The 7,653-nt window shown below is 36.1% G+C and overlaps 1 long non-coding RNA gene across 1 annotated transcript; it reads right to left on the bottom strand.

Annotated features, from left to right (window-relative positions):
* Positions 1–2,911: 2,911 nt before the first annotated feature.
* On the bottom strand, positions 2,912–3,465 carry LOC134222377 (uncharacterized). The gene is made up of 3 exons (XR_009982417.1): positions 3,290–3,465; positions 3,080–3,218; positions 2,912–3,019 (listed from the first exon to the last, which is right to left on the bottom strand). It is a non-coding gene; the product is annotated as an uncharacterized LOC134222377 (long non-coding RNA).
* Between the last annotated feature and the right edge of the window lie 4,188 nt (positions 3,466–7,653).

Raw genomic sequence — 7,653 nt, 5'->3', positions numbered from 1 at the left:
CACACACACACTTCTTGCAAAAATCCAGCATATGAATAAATGCGGGAAGAAATAATTTGTTCCGAGAGAAAGAAAAAGAAACACGAATGAGGAAATACTAAAAAGAAAACAAAATAATAATGAAAAATAAAATGTTAGTAAAACTAAAGTGTTTAAAAAGTAATGAAATAATATTATATATAATTATTAAAAACAAAAAAAAACTATATAAGGAATAAAATTATATGAAACAAATGAGAAAAATAATGTGACGTGTGATTTAACGCATAAAACTATTCGAAATGAATCCATTGGTAAAAGTCAATCCGTATAAGAAATCTCACAGTAATTTTGAAAGAACATAAAGTTACAAAAAACAAACAAAAAACTACTGATCTTGAAAACAGGTGCGTTAGAGGGCTAGCGGTATATGGACTCCCAAAGGAATCGCGTTATGTTTACAAAGAAACCACACACCGGAGTCGCTTTTTACGCGGTATTTTTCAAATGGTCAGGCAACTCGTAAAAACCGCGAAAAAATAATTTTCCATGATGAATTAATTTTCCATGAATCGTTTTTTACGGTTTTGTGTACATGAATCTTATACGCAAAACTACGATGGCTTGCAGTCGGCTATCGTCGTTCAGATTCCGAAGCCTTCCTGAGCAACACAAATGTTGTAATCCTCGAGCGGATCATTAATCGGCGGATGACTCTAGTTCTTTGAGAGGACGACTTAATAAGCGTCAACATGCTTTTCGTACAGAACACGGCACCGAGAGGTCCTTACCAATCACCGATGAACCTGTCTGAATGCAATTCTTGTTCCGTCGAAGTAGGGACGTTCCGATACTTCGAAATAACGATATTTGATTCGATACGATAATCGAATCAAAGTATCGATATCACCGATATATTGGAATGAAAATATCGATCGGAAAGTCAAATGATATTTCAAAAATGGAAATATTTAAAATATATTTGATGTATTTATTCATTTACTATCTTATTACCGTATTACCAATTTACAATAATTATTAGAAATGACTTTTAACTTAATGACTTACTTAATCGAATCTGCTTCTAGAGTGTGCCAGTCCAACAATCATCGGCGGCGCCGTACGTCGTAGTTTTACCCGGTAGAGACGGCGTTTACGGCACCTCACTGACCTCACTATTTTCCGTTCGCTAGAAAAAATCAACTGAAGTTTCGAGAAATTTGTTGAATTTTTTTCTATATTTCTCCTCGGGTTATTCTGATTTTTGACAATATTAAATTCTCTCTTCAGAATTTCCAAGGAAGTTTTTTAAAGTTTAAATTTAATTCTTAAATAAAATTCAGAATTTTCACAAGAAAATCCATTAAAATATTCTTAACTAAAAAGGAAATTTTCTTAAACTTTCACGAGAAATTATCTTTTTGTTTTACATGGAATTCTCTTGGATTTCTTCAGGAAATTCTCCTCGATTTTCACAGGCATTCTTCAAAATTATCGCAAAAAGTTCCATCAGAAAAAAAAAATTCAAAATTGTCATCAGGAAACCCCTAGAAATATTTTCAGAAAATTCTCTTTAATTCCTTCGGGGCATAAGTAAATTTTCATATGTTTTCCAATACTTTTAACTCCCATTTCCACAAATCTCTTCCTAGTTTCTAAAGTTAACTTATCTAATTTATCATGAGAACACACCGAGTTGCCAAAACTATTTGTGATGACAGCGCATACCTTACTCCATCCGATCTACCGAGAAAAATCCTCTAAATCAGTAAAAATACCGCATTTCAGATCCATTTTGAAAGAGGTATTTTTTCTTCACAAAATACAATACAATTGTTATTTTTGTGTTACTACTCTCTGATACAATATATTGATATCGAAAGCAAAAATATCGATATGATCGATGTATTGAAAGCTAAATATCGATACAAAAATATCGAATATCGAAACCAAAATATCGATATTTCCATATATCGGAAGTATCGGAACGTCCCTACGTCGAAGGCAATATGCAGGCCTGGTAGCGAGTCACTTTTTAGTGACTTGGTCACTATTTTGAGTCTGGTCACTAAAAAGTCACTATTTGCCTTAAAAAGTCACTAAAGTCACTATTTTTCGGAAAATAGTCACTAAAGTCACTATTTTTGTATTGCCTGTTGTAAAAAAGTTCAAAATAAAAACCATTTAGTACCTATTATGATCATCCAAATCAAATGTGTAAACGGGCTTGGCTACCACTTCTGCCTTTTACGCAGAAGGTCGTGGGTTCAATCCCATGTCCGTTCCATTTCTTCTTATTTGTATCTTTCCATATATTTTTCATGTTCTCTGGGCTTTCATGCCGTTTCCATCTTCTATCCTCTACCTACATCTTGACTAGTTCTAGCGGTCCGATATGAGCGAAAAAGATCGTATCTCTGGCGTCCAATTTAGATATGAGTAAGTTATTGTATTAAATAATTTAAGAATTTTGGTATTGGTAAATCGTACATAACTTTTGATAGAAAAAACATGCACCTGAGATTTTTGGACACAATGCACAATATAAACTAAGCTTTCCTTCGATGTATTAATATTCAAAATCGGTGGTTGCCAACCAGGCGGAAAAATAGTTTTCAAAAAGAAATCCAAGATTGCGACCTAATTCAACACGCAGAAAAAACTATTTTAAAAACAATAATTGTTGACATAAATTCAAAAAGAATTTCGCATTGTTTTGGCGGTAATAAGAATTATTGTTGTTTCAACAATCCAATATTCTTGTTTGTATGGAAGCTTGAAAAGCTTGAGCTTTAAAAAGCTTTTTTGAAAGCTTCGATTGATTACAATAGTATTGTTGATTCAACAAGAGATCGATGTTTATTTCAAAAATCATTATTTTTGTTTTGAATGGCTTTTCTTTTTGAAAATTTTCATTGAATTTAAAACAATGTTTTTATTTTTATTCGTTTTTTATTTAAAACAATTATTTTTAACTGGATTTCAGTAACATTTTAGGCGGAAACTGCATTCCAACGAAGCAGAGAACGTAATTGTCAATCTGAAACAGAATTATTTTTAATATTAAAATTATGAAATTAGTTGTATATAATTTACTTACCTAAATATTTCTATTTGTTAACTATGCATACTAATGATATGACCCTCCAGACTTCCAAAAGTTAGGAAGTTTTGCTCGCATGTTGCAGAAACTATCATTCTTTTTTAAATCCGTCGTATATTCGGGAAACTATCAGCCGCTGTAAAAAATAGTAGTCGAAAGCAGATTAAACCAGTATTTCAAAAACGGACAATAACTCGCAAAACCTACCTTGTTGGACCGCAACATTGTTACTCACAATCCTCGGTGCAGATTCTTTATGAAAATATGCGAGAACAGAAGTTTTGGAACTTCAATGTATCGCAAATTGTTTACAAGAAAAACTGGCAGAACATTTCAAAATGCTTATTTCTTTTTAGGCAGCAAAAATGTTTCATATGTATAATATAATATATAATCAGATACGTGGCTACAAATCGAAACCATTAAATATCAAAGTGAATGATTAAATTTGGGTACGATCCCGGACTTCAGAGGCAGGACGGACGGTAATGTCCTGGTACGAATATAAAATTATGTCCCCAACCAGTGGACGTTAGATTTTCTTATAATTCTGAATATCTAATAAAATCTCTATAAGAACTAGACATATACTTATACAAAAAATGTAAGCTTTTTATACAGGTATTGCAATGAATGGTCGGAGAATTGTATGGTTTTATACAAATATTTGTGTAATATTGGAATTTCGCATATGCCTAGTTCTTATATAGATTTTGGTAGGCTCTTTTACAGAAATATAAGAAATTATAACATTCGCTATTTTTTGATAGTAGACCTTGTATTACTAACTGTCCATTTACGGAATATAATGGTGCTTTAAGATAAAACGATGTTACTCTCAATAACAGATGACTAATCATTAAGGCTGCCCCACACCTACGCGATTTCATCGCCGCGACGGCGACATCTAGTAGCCGCAATTCTATCGTTGGATCGCTGCAGGAATGTTCCGTTTACGCTTCCATACCGACGGCGACTGAATCGTAGTCGCCAAGCGATAGAATCGCGACGCGTGTGTTTGGGGGAACCTTTATGCTCGGCAACGTACAACCGTTCGACATAAAGTATATTACAACTATCGAGCAGCTTTTGCATCGGGAACGTAAATAAAGATTGCTGTGACTTCAAGAAACATATTTAATATTATTTTTTGTCATCAAAACCTACTGAGGTTTCTTTTTAATGTTTGGATTGAAACCGATCGAGCTTTTTCAAAAAGCTCATTTGTTGAAGTATTGTTGAAATAATAATATTTCGTTATTGATATTATCATAACAAATCTTGTTAAAACAATAAATTTTGTAGTATTTTCTATAAAATTTTGCGACTTGAAAACAACAATCATATTTTTTGGTTCAATGTTAACAGTTTTCTGTCCGTGAATATGGCTGCCCTGATCTCTATGATCGGTTGAGAAATGTTGGAGTTATGACAGTTTTGGTGAGTCAAAAATTGACAAAAATCGAGGGCTCCATTAAAATGATTTCGTGTATAAATAACGAGGGGTTCATATTTCTGAAGAATTCAACTCGGATCCTTAATATACTCGCCGAAAGCTTTCGAATGAATATAAATTTAGGCATTTTTAAGGACCTCGTGCAAATAGTGGCCCGGTCTCAGCGAGAATTACTCATACACCACCCTTTCGTTCCACATTGGCAATCCGTTAACCAAGACGAACCTATGTCATAAAAACCTTACCCCCAAATTCCAATGAAATTCCGCATGAACTCGTGGTGAGAACAGATGTGTTCTCGGCCTGCAGTGGGAGAGTGATTACATCATCAATTCCTTCCCATCCCCGATAGACCATAAGGACGTGATCAGGGCCTTTATCGACCGCACATTGAGGTTGGAGAGTAAATCTCATGCTTCCATACATTGGTTCCCTGTGCAATTGCGATTATTTTGGTCGATCACGGAGTAGCAACTAGAGATGGGCGCTCCGCTCAGGAGCTGTTCCAAAGATTCGCTTCCTTACATTGAGCTGATGAGCCATGGATCTTTTTTAAAGAAGCCCAGCTCAGCAGCTCACTTTAAATTGATGAAATCATTGTCAAACACGCGCCTAGAGAAACTCCCTCGAGCGTACGCACTCGAGTACGCGCGCTGTTGTATTTTGTACAGCACAAACGAAAATACCACGCTCGCGGTACACAACACAAGCGAGCTTGTATGAGCATTCCATTCCAGTACCGCGCACGTGCTGATCGTTTATTATTTGCACCTCAAGCACCATCAAGCCAAGCGACAGAACCATCTAGCCAAGCAACAGAAATCATTTCTGCTGCAGAGAGGAATAAGAAACACACAAGCAAAAATAATCTAGCTTGCCGCCTATTTCTTAACCCATACCCACATACTCGGCGCTACGAACGGACACACAAAAGATACCTAGTAGTGCGGTAGCGAACGAACCGTACTAAGCAAAAGATCCGAAGATCCGAACAACTCTCAGTTCCGCTCATGTCGTCGTCCACACGCTTAAAATGACTTACATATTTTTGTGTTCCGTTCACACAAAACGGGCCTCTCCTGGAACAACTCATATTATGAGTAATTACGATGTTACTCATTTTTGTGTAACCGATAGCCGATGATTTTAGGTGAGTTCATTTTACACAGCGAGAGAGCAGTCGAAAATCGAACCTAACCTCAATTGTATGTTTCCAAATTGATGGTAAAGTAAGCCAACTTTTCCATACTTATTCAGAGGCTTCTCCAATCGTTTCGATCAACAAAACAAAGTGCGATGCTTGTATTCGCACATTTTTTTTGTTTCGCCATCAAAGCAAAAAGAAAAACCTCCGAAAAAGTACGATTTCTTGCTTCACATTCTGCACTCGTTCGCCATCATAGCGACCCGAAGGGACTTTGACAGCTCGAGGCAAACTCACTTACACATATCATGCACATGTGAGACATTACACAGCGACTGCTCGTGTTTCACACAAAATTTTCACTCATAGTGAGAGTTGGCCAAGGCGTCGCCGTAATGTGTGAAAACTATTCATGCGATGTGTACTTGACTTTAAGCGTGCAGCTCGAAATTGCTGTGACATGGAAGCGAGAGCTGCGCCACTAGCTCAGATCCGTGCGACACGGATCTCGATCCGGATCAGTCGCGACCGATTCTAGCGAGCGAACCGTGTGGGTCAAACGAACCGAGCTGGGTGCTGCACGCTTAAAATGACTTACATATTTTTGTGTTCCGTTCACACAAAACGGGCCTCTCCTGGAACAACTCATATTATGAGTAATTACGATGTTACTCATTTTTGTGTAACCGATAGCCGATGATTTTAGGTGAGTTCATTTTACACAGCGAGAGAGCAGTCGAAAATCGAACCTAACCTCAATTGTATGTTTCCAAATTGATGGTAAAGTAAGCCAACTTTTCCATACTTATTCAGAGGCTTCTCCAATCGTTTCGATCAACAAAACAAAGTGCGATGCTTGTATTCGCACATTTTTTTGTTTCGCCATCAAAGCAAAAAGAAAAACCTCCGAAAAAGTACGATTTCTTGCTTCACATTCTGCACTCGTTCGCCATCATAGCGACCCGAAGGGACTTTGACAGCTCGAGGCAAACTCACTTACACATATCATGCACATGTGAGACATTACACAGCGACTGCTCGTGTTTAACACAAAATTTTCACTCATAGTGAGAGTTGGCCAAGGCGTCGCCGTAATGTGTGAAAACTATTCATGCGATGTGTACTTGACTTTAAGCGTGTGTGTCTTGCACGGAGCGGATGTTTTACTTGCGACGGGTTTTCCCGCCAGCATACTGCTACATGTGCACTCGGTTTGTTTGTAGCACCGTGCTCTGTATTTTTTTACTCTCTTGTTTTTGTTTCTCTCGCATTTCGGGAACCAATATAGATGAATGGGCTCGCTTGTATTAAAATGTCAACTACGCATGGTTAGAAGGGTTAGAAGCGCGCGCAAACAAGGCATTGATTTACTGCACCCAGTATGAAGAGAAAACTTATGACACGTGATATGGTTCATATACATATCAGAGACTAGGGACTGAATTATTCAAATTAACGATTTGAGAAACGTTATCAACAAAATGTAACTTAGAATTATGAAAAGAAAATAATGTTGAGTTAAATGTGATGATTCTGAATGAACTCCTAGACTTCAAAAGACTAGACAGAAAAAGCGTAAAAAATGATATTAGTTTAAAATTGTCGGTTTTTCAATAGAAATTATTACCTCACTATAGTTTAACATTTTAAAAATTTCAAAGTGAGGTAAATAGATGAATGATGAATGAATGAATAAATTAATGAATGACATAAATTTTTCAAATTTTTGAACAATAATTAAAATAATAATATTAACAATTATGTTTTATTATACACTCAAAATAATCAACCCGTTAACGTTACGTGAAAATGCACGTAACCTTTAAGCTTCACTCACACCACTCATTTTACCTGATACCCGTAAAACGTAAGTGATGTGACATAATTATTAAATCAATTTCAGTAAAATTCACCTAAATAAAGTATAAAATTTACGTGAATTTCACGTCACTGGATCATAAGCAGAGAACT

Source organism: Armigeres subalbatus, chromosome 1 (assembly GCF_024139115.2).
Source record: "Armigeres subalbatus isolate Guangzhou_Male chromosome 1, GZ_Asu_2, whole genome shotgun sequence".
NCBI lineage: Eukaryota > Metazoa > Arthropoda > Insecta > Diptera > Culicidae > Armigeres > Armigeres subalbatus.
The sequence above is the reverse complement of the archived record's forward strand: the minus strand, read 5'-3'. Positions and strand labels throughout refer to the sequence as shown.